Source organism: Solanum dulcamara, chromosome 4, assembly GCF_947179165.1.
Source record: "Solanum dulcamara chromosome 4, daSolDulc1.2, whole genome shotgun sequence".
Taxonomy (NCBI): domain Eukaryota; kingdom Viridiplantae; phylum Streptophyta; class Magnoliopsida; order Solanales; family Solanaceae; genus Solanum; species Solanum dulcamara.
The window spans coordinates 63,584,203-63,606,608 of NC_077240.1; the positions used below are offsets into that span (position 1 = coordinate 63,584,203).

The following is a 22,406-nucleotide window of genomic DNA, read 5'->3' on the forward strand; positions in this document are numbered from 1 at the left end:
ATACCAACTTTGTCACATCCCAAAATACCTCTTAGATATGACTGGCACCCACTAACACCATTTGTCGGGCAAACCAAATATCGATAAACGTAACCAAAATATCCAAGCACTGAGATAAAATATGAGCAACTCCAAAATTCATCAATACTCATCAAAATAAAATAATTATCAAAACAAAATCATATATTGATTTATGAAAAGAAACAGTCACTTAAATAATATATATCTAGCCCAAATTCCACAATAAGACCATAGAGCATCTAATAGAGTTATATGAGTTCAACTATCAGGCATGCAAACCCCAAGAAAAGAAATTATAAGCTATACATAGATAGAGCTAAAACAATAGACTCTACGAGCAATGTGAAGGCTCACCTCAGCAACAGAATCTATACAAATGAACTCATCAACCACTAGTTTTGTCCACTGCAATAGTATCTGTATAGACATGCAAGTAAGGATTGATCAGTATATGAATACAACTCAGTAAGATCCATGACCCGCTACTTTAATACAACTGGAACAAATGTTATATAATACAACTACATAACGAATATGTAAATGATATGTACAAAGCATATTTCATAACATAATGCCCAGCAAGTCCAACAAACGTTCAAAAGGGACACCACATGTATCAACTCAATCCACACTCAAATCTTGTCATAAATGACAGTGAAGGAGATCAGTCTATCACCACGATAAGTCCACTACGACATATATAATGCCCCAAAATATACTATAGATGTATGTACTAGGCCCCTAACATATTACAGCAACAGAGGTATGCCCCTAACATATTACAACAACTATGTTTGCCCTTAGTAACTATGTCACAATTGTGAAGAAATAAATCAAACCCCATACCACATATAACTTATAAAAGCGATTTGTTATTCATCACATAATAGCATATATCTACTGTTAATCAAAGACCATGATTCTGCCAAGCACATGCTTGTCCCAACACATGGACCAGACAGAGAAAACACATTTGCAAAAGCAGTTTTCAAAAGCAAGAACTAAAGATTAAAGTCTCATTTATCTTATTAATAACAAGTCGCACAACCTTGAACGTGTAGAGCATCAACCAAACAGCTCCCAATGGCTTTAATCTATACAAAAATATTGATCAAAGATATCAATTATGATAGTCGAGGTCATGTTTCAATACCCGTAACTTTCAAGTTTAAAGCTAAGACTTAATATCTTCATGCCTTAATCCATAAATAAAAGGAAAAAGATTGTAAGCTTCCAACCTATTTTTTCACTTAAAACCTATATTTATTAATAGCCATACTCAAGGAACTTTATGATTACAATAAAGAATTAAAAGAACCTCTAAATCGCATCCTAAAAACAGCAAGTCTGAAGCTTTTACATGGGTTCTTACTATAGTATTTAGCTACTACATTCAGTTACTAAATCAATTTGATCTGATTCTGTAACCATCATCAAGGTACTATGTCTCTATAATTCCAATTGATACTTCCCCGAAAGATTTAAAGTAGGCAAAACCCCTTCAATCAACATAGTCGAAACTTTCAGTGTGGGTCAAAAATTAAAGTCTACTGCTTAAACCAAATAATTAACTTGTGCACCCATATAATGCAAAACACAGAAGCACACTTCAGCAAATAGACAACATTATCAAAATAGTGGTGTAGTAGTTCCAGGTTTGCATTCTACTATGCTATACTCTAGTCATGCTAAAGAAATTGTTGTGTTTGAAATTTTTCCCCCATTTATTCCCTATACCCTCTTATTATTTTCAAAGATAACCATTATATTTTACAAAATGATAGAAATTCCAATTGCATCAGTACAAAGAAAAGAAAGGTTTTCTACAATAGCTTTTTAAAGTTCATACTTGTGCTTAATTTGCTTCTTTTTCATAATGCTAGAACATGTTATACACCTCCTTAACCAAAGCCACAACACACCACATTCTCATGCTATAGGGATGAGGTAAAACTAAATACCTGACTATGACCTTTTTACAACAGTCCTTAATATCGTGCACTCCCAAAACTTTTTTCCTGATTTGCGGCATTTCTTCTTCCCCAGAATTATGGAGTGAATTACCCTATTTTTTCCTATTCCTTCTATCACTAAAGTGTGGGAATCAGAAACAAATAAATGGGCTTGGTCCATTCCCTTTTAATTCTATTCATCATCATCATCATGATTATTCTTGTTACAACAACAATAATAACGAAAACAACGACAATAACAACAACAACGAAAAAAACAACAACAACAAAAATAACGACAACAAAGACAACAACAATGATAATGACAATAACAAAAACGACAATGATGACAATGACAACAACGACAACAACAACAACAACAACAACAACAACAGCAACAACAACAATGACAACAATAACAACAACAACAACAATTTACTGTTTCATGTGTGGTAGCTGTTTTATTCTGCTTTTCCTATTCTCTTTACAACTGCCTTCAGGAATTCTTCCTTTTCTTTTAAAGATTGGAGAAAATATTCCACCTTTTCTAGTTTACTATTGGATAAGACTGGTCCATATTCTTTGGACTGTGCATCTGCAACATCATTGTTGCTTGCTACACTCTTTATTGAAGTGTATGATTTATCATATTGTGTGAGAGTTTGAAATAAATTTCTTTTAACTTCTCTGAGATATTCATTAATCATCTCGCTTTTATCTCCTTCTTGTATTGAAATTCTTCTACAAATATGCTTGACGAAATTGTCAGTTATTAATTTCTTTTGGGGTATAACAACATATTCTTGAATTTTTGCTCAAATTTGATCTATGAGCTCTTGTCCGTATGAATGTTTAGTCTTTGGATCTCTTCTGGTTAATTTATCCTAAAATTATTATAGTAGACCCAATACAAACAAGGAATCTTCTCTTCAAGGGTAAACCCTACTTCAGGAAGCCATTTATGAATCCATGTGATTGAGAATTCAATAAAGAAGTATATATGATCAATTTTTTCTAATTTACATACATGATCCAAGAAATATAATTCAGTAAGGAATCGAAAGACCTTAGTCCATTCTTTGTATAAATTCAAATATTTAAATGGTAAAATCTTTACCCATGGTCCATGAAAAGTCCACCATCTTAAAAACTAATTTGGAATTGATTTGTCAAATACTTTAGCACAAATGTTTATGAACCAGATGTGCTTATGCTTATCATTATTATAATAGAATACTTTGTGAAAGGCTTGGATATAATTCCAATAGGTAAGGTTTATGTTCATTTTGTTTACACAAATCTATCTTTCATTCATAATGGAGATTTCCCACTCTTCCACAAATATAATCTATGTGATGATGATTTTTGAGAAGTTATAAACATTCTCTTCTGTTGAAAAGTGTTGGAATTCAGCACTTCCTGTGTTAATCAGTATTGTCTCATAATAAGTTTGAGTCTTATAGGACTAACAACAACAACAACAATAAACCCAGTATAGTCCAACCATGTGGGACTATAGGACTCTCTAGGGAAATATAATCCCCTTATCAAATATCATTGGAATATCTTCCATGGTTCATCTCTTCTCTGAATGTCAGAGTTTTCCAAAAGAAATATGATTTCTTTGGTAGATCCTTCTTCATAGTATTTATGGTCATCAACTTCTTTGACCATGGAAGCAAATGTATTACTTTGCTTTTTGAATTCTAAATATTCCTTTAACTGCCCATATAATGGACTGTCTTTTGGAATATCTTTTAGATTAATTGCATGCGTATTATCCATTGGAGCTGTACAGGATGGTGTTGCTCCAATCTTTGAGTTTATCAAACTCTTATTTCCCAATCTTAGGACTGAAAAATTACTAGATGAGGATAAAAACCGTATGAAGGCTTCTGTGATGATGACTGAGGGGCTGATCTTATCACGACACAACCCCGTAGGCCGTGACTGGGGTCCGACCTGGACCCCCTGTATACCTAGCTATCAACTGTGGTCAAATTGAACTGTAAATAAAACAATATCATGTAACAGAGCCCCACTGGATGATAGCATTTTCATAAACCTGTAGCCCTTTTCATTTGTATCATAACATGACGGGCACGCAAGCCGACAAGGATGCCATAACATAATAACATATATCATATATCATTTAAACCAAGCTAAATCAAACTGACATATACAACCCACATATACATGTCTGCAGACCTCTAAAAATATTAACGATAATATATGGCGGGACAGGGCCCCTGCCGTACCCCTAAATAGACACAATAATTTTACACATCAATGGTCCTTATAAATAACTAGGCTTTGATACAATGGAGCCTCTTCCAACTGAGCTGAATTGAACCCTAAGCTGACGGACTCCCAAAACCTATACCTGTACCTACGGGCATGAAACGCATTCCCCCGAAGAAAGGGGGGTCAGTACGACATATGTACTAAGTATGTAAAACATAACATAATCCCACTGGAAGAATATCTGAAGTAGAGAAGCAGGGGCTAAAATATCAAAATTGGAAACCTGTACCTGTACTCTTTGAATCATGAAAGCATGCATGCTCAATTTATACAATATAGCTGGCGCTTATAGGGATCCGGGGAATCACATCTGTAGGGCCATCATAGGCCCGGCGCCATCACTACCTTATTACAACACATTATCATATATATACATACGTACCCGGCCCTCTAGTGAGGGGCTCAGTAGATAATGCAGTGAGTTGTGCAGGATAACGTACCCGGCCCGGGACACGGTGAAAGAAGGGTTACAATATACACGAGTAGAGTAGTGAGTAACTATATGCAATTTAAATCATTATCAGAGACTCGACAAACTAAGAAAGTTAAGCTTTTGTCTGAGGACCCGAGTAACGGTGTAGTTATGTCGAGTGTCCTCTAAATGCCATTATGGGCTGCCTCAAAAGTAATCTCGGGGACCCTAGACATGTATTAACATAGGGCCAAATCATTTATGGAATCAAAAACACTTAGTCTCGTATAGTCCTTAAGACTTGGAGCCTGTATACATTTGGTACCTTTTTAACATATAGACGTTTCCAGGAAAATAGTTCAAATACTATCAAAGTTCGATATTCAAAAGTAATAGGAGATGTTAAGAATGGAGATATTCCGGAGCTCACATCATATTTAACTTACAACTAAGACATGCCAGAAAAGAAAGAGAGTAAACTCTATATAGTCTATACTTTCCTTAAGGTGGTCATTATATACATATCTCATACCCGGCCCATCCTGGGGCTCGGTGAACAACTATGGCATCATAATCTCATTTTCATACCAAGTACCTATCAAGATAAAGTAAATATAGTTTCCCATACACTACTCTTTAGCACGTAGAAGCCTTAACAGGCAATGCTCAATTCTTGCAGGGGTGTCAACACCTAACTGTAGTTAGGGATTATGAGGCATACCTGGAGTTCTGGGAATGGAATTATCCCCGCATTCCACATACAATTCACTTAAGTCTAAGACTTGCCAAAAGGAAAGAAAGATAGTTATACGTACTTATACCAAAACATGCCAAGAGAAAGTTTTACATACCTCTTGTGAGTTACTCTTCATCCCGTTCGCCTCGTCATCCTTTGAACCTATTCAACATGAAAGTAATATGAATATCAACCACTCTTTAACTTTCCAGAATCTTAGGTTGTACCTTAGTATTCACAGAATCTATTTCCTTGTTCGTCTCCTCGGCTAGTTCTTTAATTGGTTAAGGCGTTGACAAAAATTGGGTAGCACCTCCCCTATAATGTTCCCTATCAAAATTTCCAATTAGTCCCTAAAACTAAATACAACCAACAACAACAACCTGTGGCATATGTTTAAGCAATTCACACCAACAATACACAATATAAACTCCAAACGACTTGCTCAAAAATACGATATCCAAAATAGGGTGTCTAGCCTTTATTTTGTATAACCTTTAATTATACGAAATGAGGGGTCATGTGGTTTCCACTAGAAGTAAATTAACCCTATTTAGAACATATTTAGGCCCTGAAACAACACACCACACCCCTGAAGCAACAACTCAAAAGAACAACACTTTACTTCGACGACAATTCAACTATAACGACTATAATTTGGGTTGTCTCCAACGCCAAGCATTCCTATACCATTTTCACATTTCCAGACACACAAAAGGTGTATAATACACTCCATAACAACACCATAAATTTCAATTTGAAAGGGTAAACCTTACCTTACCCGAATTTGGCCAAAATTGTCAAATCGCAACTCAGAACTTCTTCAAACGCGCTTAAATTGAGCGGGCTGTTTGTGTTACTTCTCCGCTGCCCCAAATTAGAATTTTATTCCATTAAAAACTATTATGTAGCCGTGTTATACCCATAATAATTAATTCACAAAATGAAATTGGGCCTTACCTCTTTCTTGGAGCAAACCCGTAGCTCCCTCCCTTGCCCCTCTACGGTTTTCTCTTCTCCTTTCTTCCAAGTTTTCAATTATAAAGCTGAAGTTTTGGTTCCGTAAAAATCATAAAATACATATATAAATATCCACGTGTTTAGGGAACACCATAGATAATTAATTCATGGAGGAAAATTGGAAAACTTACCTTAAACTTTTCAAACCATGGCTGCCTCTTCCTCTCACGTTTTCTCTCTTATTCTTGGCTGAATTTTGGATGAACAATGAAGTACTTAGTCACATATTATACATATATAGGGTGTCTTTGGAGGTTACACGTGTAATCCCCATAGGGTGACACGTGTCCAGCCCCTATTGGGCCATGGATCCACACCTAGCCTCCAAGGCTGCCACGTGCCCTTGGTGGAGTCCACCCCCAAGTAGGTGGGTCACCTACTTGACGCCAAGCAGGTGGGTCACCTGCTTCCATGTGGCACTTCCCTAGGCTGCCATGTGGTACCTCCTTTTGCTGCCATGTGTCATGCTGACGGAAGGTTAGGAAGGTTCTGAATTTTAGTGAGGCAGACAAGAAAGGAGTGCAGACCAATAGGAGCAACAGTTTCCTAACTCGAGCACTTCCAGATTCAGAGCATGGGGTTGAATCTGAGGAGATTCTGAAGTTAAACAAAGCTCTTGCCCAAGTGGAAGCTGAGAAAGAAGCAGGCCTTATTCAGTACCAACAGACATTGGAAAAATTATCTCACCTGGAGTCAGAAGTGTCTCATGCCAGAGAAGATTCCCGAGGATTTGGTGAACGAGCAAGCAAAGCTGAAGCTGAAGCCCAGACCTTAAGGGATGCACTTTCTGCATTGGGAGCTGAGAAGGAAGCTAATCTTAAGTAGTATCAGAAGTCCTTAGACATGATTTTTGAGTTGAAGAATACTGTGTCCCATGCTCAAGAGAGCTCTGTTGCAATTGGTGAAAGAGCTTGCAAAGCTGAAGCTGAAGCTCAATCTTTAAGAGAAGATCTTGCAAACGTAGCAGCTGAAAAAGATGAAGCCCTTAACCAATACATGCAATCTCTGGAGATGATAGCAAAGTTGGAAAACAAATTGCAGTGTGTTGAAGAAGATGCGAAAAAATTAACTGAGAGAGCTGAAAAAGCAGAAAGTGAGATCGAATTTCTCAAGCAAGACATCCTAAAATTGACTGGGAAAAAAGAAGCTGCAGCTATGCAGCTCCAGCAATGCTTGGAAACCATCTCCACTTTAGAGCATAAGCTATCTTGTGCCAAAGAGGAGGCTCAAAGGTTGAATGCAGAGGTCAATAACATTCTCCCCCCTTTTAGAACATTCGTCCCTGAATGTTAAACAAAACTTCCCTTAGAACTTTATACAAATTGTAGGGATATTCTCTGCAATTGCCGTAACACGTACTCCCGTCTAAGTACTTAATATACAAGTTTTAGGAGTTAGGGTTACCTGCAGATTTCGGGAATAGGTGCAAATACCTGTGTTTCATGTTCTTTTCAGTTTCCCCGGTCATTTTTTTTCTGGTTTTGGTTTTTTCATCATATCTTGACGGAAGGCATGTCTTTAGTTTACAATCTTCCTATTTGCCGATCCAAGATGGCGATAGGTTTTTTTCTCACAGGATTCCATCTCCTGGACATCATCTATGGAATATACCCTGGGTGACTCGTCAGTACTCTTGTGAAGCATTCCTATCTGATGGACTGGGCGCATAGTTTTCAAATAAGGTGGTAAGCTCAACTTACCAACCATATTGCCTACCTTATGAGAAACTTGATACAGTCTAATATATTTTGGGTTAAGTTCTCTTTTCTGGGTGACTCCGTTATGAACATCCAATCATCAGTTTGAACTCTGAATGTCGATATCGATTATCTGTATATCATTTCTGCCGACTCTGGGTTGTTAGTCAATAGTTTGCTTAATCCTGTTTCGCCTACCAGCTTAGTCTTTTCCCCAACAGGGGGACTTATACACTCTACCTTACAACATCTTGTAGGGGGTCATCTGGATACTAGAATGGTAGCCCTTCTCATAGGCAAACTCTATAAGTGGTGGACGATCATCTCAGTTACTCTTAAAGCCAACCATATAAGCCCACAATATATTTTCTAACGTCTGATAGTATGCTCAGTCTATTTAGCAGCTCGAGGGACAAACTGGGTACTAAGATCTACCTGTGTTCCCGATCTCTTCTTGGATTGATGTCCAAACGTTAATCATTTTTGAAGTCCTTCTATCTAAGATATTAGCTAGGGAAACCTCATGGAACCTTACTATCTTCATGTTCTATAACTCAACCCAATTTCAGCTGCATAGGTGCTCTTGATTGGAAGCAAATGGGCCGATTCATTAGCCTACTCACAATAACCCATATAGCACCCTACTCTTACAGAGTATAAAATAGGTTCTTAATGACATTAATCAGTCTCATATGGCCCCTTTCGACTCTTTTCAGAACTTTAACTGGCACTCTATCTTTTGGGGCTTTTGCTTTTCAACCCTTAGAGTTGGTTTTCATAGTCGTTCTATGCCCCGTCTATCATTACCTGACATAATTCCGAAGGAACCTGACATATAATTTTGCTATCCTGTGATAACCAATGGCAGGATTACAATGAAACGCAACACGAAGACTTCCCAAGGAGGTCACCCATCCTAGTATTACTCTCGCCCTAGCACGCTTAACCTCAAAATTCTGATGGAACTTAATGCGTTAGTGCTGGTATGATCACGCGAGATGGAAGAATCGGAACTAGCGGCGGAGGAACGACATGAGATTATGTTCCTAGAATACTATACATTACGTTGAGGGTATTGTAAAAAGGATTTAAGCAAGACAAGAAGGATTAGCTAACTGCTAACTGACAACGCACTCAAATGCCACAGCTTTTCAACATAGAACCAGTTAATGAGAGGAAAACCGCAGAATGACTATATGGGCCAGTGGGCGAGGGAATTTCGACACCACTTGGCAGCCAACTCTGAGGGCGAAAAAGCAAAAGCCAAAAGGTAAGGGTACCAGCTGATGTAATTTATGAATGACAGAAAGCAATACCCAAGGTCGAAAATTCCATAATATGACCAGGACTACAAGACTCACTTCGCACTCCAGCGCCAGATGAATCTGGGGGGAATGTTACTTGTGTATTAATGATATTCGTCCCTGATCCTTCGATCAAAGGTTACCTACTCCGCCGAGGAGGTGTAAAATTATAGAGTAAAGGAGTGGTAGGACCTTATGGAGTCCCCACAACTATTGTCCTAGGCAAGGGAGCCTAAGGTGCAATTAACTATCGAGAGATACAAAGATATGTTAAGCCAAATTACTGAGATGGAATTAGTGCTATGGGTGGAGTAAGACATGGCCACGAGTGGACCAAAGATCTACCCCGACATCGAGTGTAGGATAAGGGAGAAAAAGCAAGGTAAAACATGAGGACTAGCGAGGTAACGCTAGGATACTTCTTGTACCCTCTCATATTCTTGTAAAGGTAAAGAATGACACAAGATAATGTGTCTAGAGGATTACAAGCGGGGGTAAGGGAAATTGTGAAAGGGTCTAAGTAAAACTGGCAGAACTAACTGGTTACTACAGGATGACGAGCTTATATGCCAAAATTCATTCGAAATTATACCAGGTCATATTAGACAAAGCACAGGACGACTACGAGAGCCATTATATGAGGAGACTGCAACATTATTCGGTAGCCAACCATAAGGATTGGAAAAAAAGGAGGGGAAGAAGGACCCAAAAGATCAAATGCCAGTTAAAGTTCTGAAAAGAGTCGAGAAGGACTATACGAGGCTAACGGTTCCTAGATTATCAAAGTCATTATGAACCTATTTTATACTATGTAAAAGTAGGGTGATATACGGGTTAGTGCAAATAGGCTAACAAATCAGCTCATTTGCTTACAAACAAAACCACCTATGTAGTTGGAACTAGGTGAAGTTATAGGACAAGGAGGTAATAAGGTTCCGTGAGGTTTCCCCTACTAATATCTCAGATAGAGGGACTTCAATTATGATTTATGTCTAGATATTAGTCCAACAAAAGCTCGGGAGCACAGATAGGTCTTCGTACCGTATTTTTCCTTGTGCTGCTGAATCTACTGAGCATACTATTATATGGTTAGCTTTAAGAGGAACCGAGACGATCGTCCACCACTTATTGCGTTTAACTACCATAATGGCCACTCTGGTATCCCAATAACCCCGTACAAGACTGGTAGAGTAAGACCTGTAAGTCCCCTATTGGATGGGTAGATATTAGAAAGACTAAGATAAAAAGGCCCCGACATGATTAAGCAAGCTATTGACTAAAAGCCCAGAGTCGGCAGAAATAATATACAGATAATTGACATCGACATACAGAGTTCAAACTGATGATTGGATGTTCATAAGAGGGACACCTAGAAAAGGAAACTTAACCCAGAATATGTTAGACTGTATCAAGTTGCTCATGAGGTGGGAAACATGGATGGTAAGTTGAGCTTACCACCTTATTTGGAAACTATGAGCCCAGTCCATCAGATAGGAATGCTTTGCAAGGGTACTGATGAGTCACCCAGGGTATATTCCATAACTGATGTCCAGGAGATGGAATCCTATGAGAAAAAAACCTATCACCATCTTAGATTGGCAAACTGGAAGATTGTAGACTAAAGACGTGCTTCCGTCAAGATATGGTGGAAAAACCAAAACTAGAAAGAGGATGACCGAGGAAACTGAAGAGAACATGAAACACAAGTATTTGCGTCTGTAACCGATGTCTACAGGTAACCCCAACTCCTAAAATATGTATATTAAGTACTTGTATAGAAGTATGTGTTACGGAAATAGGAAGGAATCTCCCTACGGTCTGTATAAATTTCTAAGGGAAGTTTTGTTTAACATTCGGGGATGAATGTTCTAAAAGGGGGAAGGATGTTACACCCCACACTTTTAAACTTGGAATGTCTCATAAGTTCCTTAGACATTATCATGTGAGTCAGATACGCTACGATACTATCAAACGACTCTAAGGAAGGGAGAATGTGATACCCTATAGTAGAGAAGGTTGGAAATGGAGTCACAAGAATCCGGAAGGAATTGGAGGCTAAGTAATGAGTCATTGGACTCGATTTACCTACGTAAGCTACTAACTTGGAAGTCTTACATACTTAAGCTATTGGAGTATGTACCAAGCTTGCGTAGCATGGATGACATAGGCTCTTAAAATAAGACGAGATTACGAACCCACAAGGAAGAGAAAAAAAATAACGCGGGGCAGCCAATGAGAGGGTGACACGTGGCAGCACCTCAAGCAAGAAGGTGACCCACCTTCTTGGGGTCAAGTAGGTAACCCACCTTCTTGGGGTAGGTGGGACCACTGCCACGTGGCAGCCCCTCCTTCAGCGCATGGATACGGTGGTCCAATAGGGGCTAGACACATGTCACCTCTAGGGGCTAACATGTGTAACTCCCTAGGACCACATATATATTTGTATATACAGCATACACTTCAGTTCTTACTCCAAAAATCCAGCCAAAGTGAAGAGAAAACAAACCCTAAAAGTAGAGAGGAAAACGTGACGGCTTAGTAGGAAAAATAAGGTAAGTCCCGATTTCATTCCGTAAATTAATTATATAGCATATACCACGATGATATGGAAGTATTAGTAGTATAAAATTGGGTTTTTGTGCAGCAAAGGTTGGACAGGAAGCTGCCACGATGTTACAACGCGCTAAAAAAAGTTCCGAGGCACAATTTCGGCGAGTTCTAGCCAATTCCGGGAAAGGTAAGGTCTTCCCCTCTAATTTGAAGTTTATGATGTTATTATAGGGTGTATTACACACCTTTTGTGCGGCTGGAAGTTGGGGAAAAGTCATAAAAAGTTCGACGTTAGAAATAAACGAAATTGAAATCGCTATAGTTGAATTGTAATCGAATAACGCATTGCGCTTGTGGTGTGGGACTGCCGGTCGTTTGGTAAGGTATTATGATGCTGTAAAATGAGTTAATGAGGGCGTGGGATCTTCTGGTTGCAGCCATACGACCCTCCACTTTGCACAATTAAAGGATTCACAAAAAGAAGGATAAAAACCCTAGTTTTGGTATCGTAGTTTCGAATGGGTTGTTTGGGGTCTATATTGTGTAACGTCGCTATAATATACATATATATGAGCTACTGGTTATGTTATTGGTTGGATGTAGGTGTTAAGGACACGATTGAGAATTCGGATAGGGCATGCTATAGGGGAGGTGCTGTCCGATTTTCGTTAACGCAGTAACTAGTTAAGGAACTAGTCGAGAAAGCGAGCGAAGGGATGAATGCTATGAATACTCATGGGTAGTATAAGTTGCTGAAAATTCTAAGGTTGTTAACACTTGCATTACTTCCATGTTAAATAGGTTTCGAGGACAACGACGTGAACACGATTAAGGGGAGTCCATAAGAGGTATGTGAAGCTTCTCTTGGTATGTTTTTGGTATAGGTATGTAAAGCCTATATTTTCTCTTTTGGAATGTCTTAGATGTAAGCAGGATATGATATGATCTTTGGGGTAATTCCATTTCCAGGTTCTGAATATGACTTCGGGACCCTCACTCACTTTTGAATGATTAAACTTTAAAGTAGTAAGCTGCTATCTTCGAGTCTTCTATATGACTGTATAATAATTGATTCGACTAAGCTCTTGTTTGTAAAAGAAGAAAGGCTCTAAGACAACCGATGCTCGGACTGCTATAAGATATTTTACATTGGTATATGTCTAAGATTTCCAAAAACTTCTTTTTACATAGTCCTTAGTGACAGTTAGAGAGTATACGTCAGATATCTTCTACCCTGATCCCCAGGTGATGGTTTACTTGATGACTTCATTGAGTCTCAGATAATGATTTAAACTGTGTTTTTTTCTCACTACTCTACTCGTGTATACTGTAACACTTCTTTCACCGAGTCCCAGGCCGGGTACGTTATCGTGCATAATTTACTGTATTGTTCACCGAGCCCCTCACTAGAGGGCTGGTACGTATGTATATATATGATGATGTGTTGTAATAAGGTGGTGATGGCACCGGGCCTATGATGGTCCTACAGTTATGATTCACCGGATCCCTGAAAGGGCCGGCTATATTGAAAATTGAGCATGCATGCTTTTGTGATTCATAGAGTACAAGTATATGTCTCCAATTTGATAATTTGTTCCCCTGCTTCTCTATTTCAAATATACCTCCAGTGTATTATGTTACGTTTTACATACTCAGTACATATGTCATACTCACCCCATTTCTCGGAGGGCTGCGTTCCTGCCCACAGGTACAGTTACAGGTTTTGGGAGTCCGTCAGCTTAGGATTCCATGCAGCTCCACTGGAAGAGGCTCCATTGTATCGGAGCCTAGTTTTTGATACTGTCCACTAATGTATAAAATTGTTTTGTCTATTAAGGCGTACGGCGGGGGCCCTGTCCCGCCATATGTTATCGTTAATATTTTTAGAGGTATGCAGATATGTATATGTGAGTTGTGTATGTCAGTTTGATTCAGCTGGGTCTACATGATATATTATATATGTTATTATGTTATAGCAGCCTTGTCGGCTTGCGTGCCCTATCATGTTGTGATACAAACGAAAAGGGCTATAGGTTTATGAAAATGTTATCGCCCAGTGGGGATATGTTAAATGATATTGTTTTATTTACAGTTCAATGTGACCACAGCTGATAGATATGTATACAGGGGGTTCAGGTCGGACCCTAGTCGTGGCCTACGGGGTTGGGTCGTGATAGGGACTCAGTGTAATAATCAACATATATCATATCCGGCCCTTTATGGGACTCGGTATCATTATCATATACCGTACCTGTATTTTTATGGACTTGGTGTCATTATGATATACCATACCCGGCCCTTTATGGGACTCAGTGTCATTATCAACCATGTACATGTGGATCATTATTTGAAACTTAATAAGGTAGTCAAACAGACTATCATTCATGGATCAGGACAAACATCATCTCAGGTCCCTTTGAGTGCCCTTAGGGCTATATTAAGTGAAGTCTCAGGAGTTGTAGACACATTTTAGGGTAATGCCAACCGGCTTCAGGAAATAAGGGACATCTGTCATCCCACAGTCTTTTAGAAGAGAGCTTTACGTCCCACTACTAATCGATATATAGACGATTCAGGAAAGGTAGCTCAACTACTTTAAGAGTTTAACACTCGAAAGCGAGTAAGAGACATGAATCACATTCAGAGCTAAAGAGTAGAATTACTCTAGAGCTCGTGTCATACATCATCTATCCTTGAGCCAGCTCGAAAGAAGGAAGGGATAGGCTTGACATATTTATCACTTCCCATCATATAGGAGTTTGAGAGGTAATAACTCAACTATTGTGAGAGTTCTAGTGTCTAGAAGTGGATAGGAATCAGAAAGTATGCTCGGGGATTTATGCATGGGATCATACCCAACTTGCACACACATATATACACCTTGTACTTCTATCAAGGATATGCCAAGAGAAGGAAATAGCTTTACATACCCTATATGTTTCATTATTGAGGAGATAGTGGGAGGCACTAACTGAATTAGCATAGGAGGTCTCACCTCTATTTTTAGGTAGGATTCGTGAGTCATAGTCAAAGCTTTCTGAGTAGGTGTGTCCCCACATTTCATATACACATCACACATAGAACTACAAAATGCCAAAAGAATAGAAAGAGATGCTTTACCTGCATTACATTTTATCATATAACAACCTTAAAAAGGCAATAGCTCAACTATTACAGGAGTTCTACCATCACAAAATGTATAAGAATTATGAACTATAAACGACGTCAAGCATCTGTATGATATTTTCACATTTCCAACCACCTAAAAGATGTGTAATACACTTCATAACAATATCATAAACTCCAAATTTAAAGAAAAGACCTTACCTTACGTTAAACTCATCAAACTCGCCAAAACTATCAAAACGTAAATTCTGGACAGCCTACTATCTTATTTTGTCTCTTAGTTTCAAAGGGGTAATTGAGGGAAACAGGAGTTGTGTCCTCAATGAAAGTTATATACATGTTTCTTAAGGTTGCATAAAATTTCGAATCACCCCTACAATAATTTTGTACAAAATGATATGCCCAAAATACCAACAATAGTCCGTGTAGGATTTCCAAAATAAAATCTAGGCAGCACCTCCCCCATACTTCACCCTTTTTCGAGCAGAGAAAAGAAAAACTGGGCTTTAGAGGCTAAAAAAAGTTATATCCCTATGAAATAGCTTTCCAAAATATCTTGCATCACTCAAAATGAAGCTTTACACAAGGAGTTCTACTAGTATTACTAACAACAGTATCATTCAAAAATGGGTTTGTTAATAAGAACAAAAACCTCCTCGTTGCCCCAAATCAAATTTTTTCATTATTAAACACCGCTATATCACCATAGGATACCTGAAATAATTAATTCACGGAATGAAATCCGACCTTACCTTTTTATCTTGGCCAACCCGTAGATCCCTCCCTTGGCTTCTCTAGTTTTTCTCTCAACTCTCTCTATTTCTTCTAAGTGTAACATGAATATAAGATGACTTAGTCATCAAAGGGAACATATATATCCTTTCTTAGAAGTGACACATGTCAGCTCCTAAGGGTGACACGTGTCAAACTCTCATTGGGCCACTTCATCCATGCTACCTATGAAGGGCTGCCACATGGCCACGTGGGACCCAAATAGGTTCATCACCTGCTTTCTTCTAAGTAGGTACATCACCTACTTGCTTCCGAGTAGGTGCTACGCCTCCTTTCGCCTCTTCCGTGGGTTCGTAATCTCGTCTCACTTTAAGAGCCTATGTAATCCTTACTACAAAAGCTCTACATATACTCAAATAGCTTAGTTATGTAAGACATCCAAGTTAGTAGCTTACGTAAGTACATTGAGTCCTACGACTCATTACTTAGCCTCCAATTCCTTCCGAATTCTTTTAACCCTATTTCCAATCTTCACTCTTATGGGGCATCACGTCCTCCCTTCCTTAGAATTATTTGATAGCATGGTAGATAATCTAGATCACATGGCACTTGCTACGAGACTTAATATAATGTCCCAAGGTATGAAAGTATGGGGTATAACATCCTCCCCTCCTTTAGAACATTCCTCCTCGAATGCTAACTCATCTAATAGGATCTTACGAGGACTTTAGAAATTCTCTATGCCGGTTGTCACCCATAGACCTTTTATTCATTGAGTCAATTAATCTAGAATTTTAGATTTCCTGTAGACATGGGGAACATATACGGATATCTCTTCTCTATCTTTAAGTGCCCATTGTGATTCTCTTGTTGTATTCATCCCCTTTGTATGCACTTATTCTTTAATGTCATACAATTCAAAGTCCTTACTAATAATTCTACGCACTGTCTCTGATTAGGGTATACCCATGTCACTATCTATTAGGGTATACCCATGTCACTATCTATTTGTGCTCTATCGTACGCCTTTATTTCAAATTTTCCAATACATATGATTCTTTTCCAACACCTTTGATATACTGCACCATATCTATTCCTTCCTTTATATCATCTATACCTTCAGTTGCCCCTGTACGACAGCTTAACACAATCGTGAGATGCTAATCTAATCTAATTATTGGTATTCAAGTCACGTAGCAATTTATTCAAAGCCACTTTCCATTCATTTTGATAAATAGCTAGCTAGTGCTTATAGTCATTTCCAATTCTCAATTAGGCAGTACTTATATTCCAATAGTTAGTGTCCCAAGATTTGTGATAGCTCTTGCCTTATCCAGTGGGTACCACTTGTCCCTTTAATAGATTCACAGTGCATTACTTATTTTGCAAAGCTACATCCCTTATCTCAAAGGGTCTTATCATCTTTCACGATGGAGTCACGTATCCACAATACTTCTTTATACCAACAATTCCATGCACGACCAACGTATACATACATCCCGATCATCTCAAATCGCAGCGGCACATGGCTTTCTAGAGGGTCACCCATCCTAGTACTACTTTCACCCAAGCACGCTTAACTTTGGAGTTCTGATGGGATCTGGTGTGTTAGTGTTGGTATGATTGCATCCTACCCCATGGGGCGCATAGCTACCCACGAAGATGATGACCCAGCAGCTGGTCCGGTAGGCCAAACTTTGGCCACTTTCTTACTAGACTTTACTTATTTTCCTAACGATCCTTGTTATATTCAAATCTTATCTTGTTCGTATTTCACCCCATAGTATAACACTTCTTAACCTTTTTCACAATCCTTACCATAGGTTACTTACCCTTGTTAGTTACTCTTATCCCTGTGTATCAATTCCGTCGGTGCCTCAATATATCGTTCTATCCAGAACTACCAATCTTCTCTAAATTATTTTCCTAGGGTCACAAGTCTTTTCCAACTTCGGTTTACCATATCAATACCATCCTCCTAGTTTCTATTGCCGTCAATTCAGCAATTAACTTATTTCTCGAGGTCAGCCATACTCGTGGTTTAGCCAAATTTCATCATTATTGTGGGCATGACCTTTCAAGACATACTACAGCCCTGTATCTTATTCTCTTTCTATTTCTTGGAAAATTTGGGCAAAGTTTCCTCTGTATTTCTTTACTACCTCAAATCTGCAAGAAGAAAATAACAATTGTGCCTCACAGGGCCAACACGCATAAAGATACATATATGTGTATCATATCATATCATATCATATCACAGCCTCACAGGGCGCCTAATATCAATAATAGTATAAAATGATGGACTTACCTCACATGTCCAACTCAAACTACGCTTGTTAGACTTTTCGTCCACTTTTTCTTTTCAATTTTCAACTTTACATGTCAATCGTATTTCCATATCTTACCTGTCACACCTCTCTCGTGCCTTGGCTTAGCTACGTGCTTTGTAACTTCCCATATCGTCAGTCATTTTCTTCTATCGATAATGTCTTTATCTGAAATCAGAGGTTAGTATAAGGAATTCCACTTCCTATGATTCGGCTCTATCATACGACCTTAGATATGAAAAAAAGGAAATATCCTAAATGTCATGTAGACTCCTATTTATAGATGTGGCATGCAATACATTGATAATCAAGTCTCTACTAGACACGGTCTGTAGACACATTGCGAACGAACTACTCTGATACCACTTCTATCATGACCCAACCCCGTGCTCCGCGATTGGTGTCCAACCTGGACCCCTGGACATATACTTATCAGCTGTAGTCAAATCAAACTATAAACAAGAGATACTACTCACAAAAACCCCACTGAGTTAAAACTTTTTCATGTACATGTAGCCTCTTTCATTCGTATTATACCATGAAAGGGCATGCAAGCCAACCATGCTACCATAACGTAAAAACATTTACAACATGCTGTATAGGCACAATCAAAATAAACTCATAAGCAACCCACTTATATATATCTACAGACTTCTAATAATAGTAACGGTATCATATGGCGGGACAGGGATCCCGCCGTAGCCCTGAATAAACCAATATGTACCTTAAAAGATCAGCACCAAAAGCTTGGCTCCGGAATGGTGGAGCACTTCCAATATAGCTGAGTGGAAATCCTAAGCTGACAGATCCCTAACACATGTACCTATACCTACGAGCATGAAATGCATCCTCCTGAAGAAAGGGGGTTAGTACGATACATATACTGAGTATATAAAGCATAAAACATAATAATTAAGACAACAATAGAAATAAGGAGGCAGGACACAAGTGTAACAATTTACCCAGCCCGTAGTGACACTCGGTGTCACCATATCTTCGTATACGGTGTCATACAATCATAAATGGCATCATCTCATACATTACAAATACATCATTAGGTTTTCATATGCATGCCTATCTATCGTATCCGACCCTTTAGTGAGGGACTCGGTTAAGAAAGTAATGTGGTTCTATATCATACCATTACCCTCTCATACCATCATATCTTATCATACTGTACCCGGCCTATTATGGGTCTCATTTTTATAATCATATCATCATATACCGTACCTGGTCCACTAGGGGATGGTGTTATAATCATCATATACCATACCCAACCCTTTATGGGACTCGGTGTCATTATCATATACCGTACCCGACCTTTTATGGGAGTTGGTGTCATTATCATATAACGTACGAAGCCTTTTATGGGACTCGGTGTTATTATCAACAATGCACAGGTGGATCATTATCTGAAACTTAATAAGGTAGTCAAACAGAGTATCATTCGTGGATCAGGACAATATTCATCTCAGGTGCCCTTTGAGTGCCCCTAAGGCTACAGTAAGTGAAGTCTCAGGAGTTGTAGACACATTTTAGGGTAATGACAACCGGCTTAAGGAAATTAGGGACATCTATCATCCCAGAGTCTTTTAGAAGGGAGCTTTACATCCCACTATAATTGACATATAGACGGTTCAGGGAAGGTAGCTCAACTACTTTAAGAGTTTGACACCCGGAAGTGAGTAAGAGACATGAATCACATTCAGGGCTAAAGAATAAAATTACTCTAGAGCTCGTGTCATATATCATCTATACTTGAGCCAGGTCGAAAGAAGGAAGGGATAGGCTTGACATATTTATCACTTCCCATCCTATAGGAGTTTGAGAGGTAATAACCCAACTATTGTGGGAGTTCTAGTATCCAGAAGTGGATAGGAATCTGGAAGTATGCTAGGAGATTTATGCATGGGATCATCCCCAACTTGTACACACATATATACACCTTGCACTTCTATCAAGGATATGCCAAAAAAAGGAGATAGCTTTACATACCCTCTATGTTTCATCATTGAGGAGATAGTGGGAGGCACTAACTGAATTAGCATAGGAGGTCTCACCTCTATTTGTAGGTAGGATTCGTGAGTCATATTCAAAGCTTTCTGAGTAGGTGTGTCCCCATATTTCATATACACATCACACATAAAACTACAAAATGCCAAAAGAATGGAAAGAGATGCTTTACCTGTATTACATTTTATCATATAACAGCGTTAAAAAGGCAATAGCTCAACTATTACAGAAGTTCTACCATCACGAAATGGATAAGAATTATGAACTATACTCGGACATTTACGAATGGAATTATCCCCATGTCTCATATACAAACCATTCATAACTTATATCTAAGAAATGCCAGAAAGAAAGAAGAATGGCTTTACATACTTATGCCAAAAACATGCCAAGAGAAAGCTTCACATACCTCTTACGGCTTACTCCTTATTCCATTCTCCTCGTCGTCCTTGCCCTTATTTAACATGAAAGAAATACGAGTATCAAAAACCCTTGACCTTTCAGCATCTTAAGTTGCACACGAGTATTTATAGAACTCATTTCCTCGCTTATCTTCTCGACTAGCTCTTTAGTTAGTTAAGGCGTTATCGAAAATCGGGCAACACCTCCCCTATAACGTGCCCTATCCGAATTTCCAATTACATTCCTAGTTACTATAGCCAACCAACAACAATAAACTACAGTTCATATACACATAAAACATGGCAACATTACACAACATAGGCTCCAAACAACTTGCTTAACATCATAATACCAAAATAGGGTCTTTAATCTTTATTTCATAAAACCTTTAACCGTGCGAAGAGGAGGTTCGTGTGGATACAACCAAAAGCTACCAAACCTCTTTTAGCATACTTTTAGGACCTGCAACACAACACCACATACCTTCAGCAGCACCCCACATGCACAATACTTTATTTGACTACAATTTAGGTATAGCGACTCCAAATTAGGTTATTTCTAACGTCAAGCATTTCTATGATATTTTCACATTTCCAGCCACCTACACGACATTTAATACACTTCATAACAACATCATAAACTCCAAATTGAAATGAAATACCTTACCTTACGTTAAACTCATCAAACTCGCCAAAACTATCAAAATGTGAATTTTGGAGAGCCTACTGTCTTATTTTGTCGCTTAGTTTCGAAGGGGTAATTGAGGGAAACAGGATTTGTGTCCTCAAGGAAAGTTATAGACATGCATATTAAGGTATCATAAAATTTTGAATTAACCCTACAATAATTTTTTACAAAAAGATATGCTCAAAATATCAACAACGGTCCATGTAGGATTTCCAAAACAACATCTGGGAAGCACCTCCCCCATTCTTCATCACCCTTTTTCGAGCATACAAAAGAAAAACTAGGTTTCACAGGATAAATAAAAGTTATATCCCTATGAAATATCTTTCCAAAACATCTTGAATCACTTGAAACAAAGCTTTATACAAGGTATTATACTAGTATTATTAACAGCAGTATCATTCAAAAACGGGTTTGTTAACAAGAACAAAAACCTCCTCATTGACCCAAATAAAAAATTTTCATTATTAAAAACCGCTATATCACCATAGGATACCTCAAATAATTAATTCACAGAATGAAATTGGGCCTTACCTTTTTGTCTTGGCCAACCCGTAGCTTCCTCCCTTGGCTTCTCTAGTTTTTCTCTCAACTCTCTATATTTGTTCTAAGTGTAACATGAATATAAGATGACTTAGTCATCAAAGGGAACATATATATCCTTTCTTAGAAGTGACACGTGTTAACCCCTAAGGGTGACACATGTCAAACTCTCATTGGGCCACTTCATCCATGCTACCTATTAGGGGATGCCACATGGCCATGTGGGACCCACCTCAAGTAGGTGTTTCTCCTACTTGGTCAAAGTAGGTGCCTCAGCTGCTTGCTTCCAAGTAGGTGCATCACCTACTTTCTTCTGAGTAGGTGCTACACCTCTTTTTGCCTCTTCCGTGGGTTTGTAATCTCGTCCCACTTTAAAAGCCTATGTAATTCTTGCTATGTAAGCTCAACATGTACTCCAGTAGCTTAGTTATGTAAGACGTCTAAGTCGGTAGCTTACGTAAGTACATTGAGTCCTATGACTCATTACTTAGCCTCCAACTCCTTCCAGATTCTTTTAACCCTATTTCCAATCTTCACTCTTATGGGGAATCACATCCTCCCTTCCTTAGAATTATTTGAT

At 38.5% G+C, this 22,406-nt stretch overlaps 2 pseudogenes; both read right to left on the bottom strand.

Annotated features, from left to right (window-relative positions):
* Window positions 1–9,019: 9,019 nt before the first annotated feature.
* Window positions 9,020–9,139, bottom strand: LOC129888084 (5S ribosomal RNA; annotated as a pseudogene).
* An 8,225-nt stretch (window positions 9,140–17,364) lies between these two features.
* Window positions 17,365–17,485, bottom strand: LOC129888098 (5S ribosomal RNA; annotated as a pseudogene).
* Window positions 17,486–22,406: the final 4,921 nt, after the last annotated feature.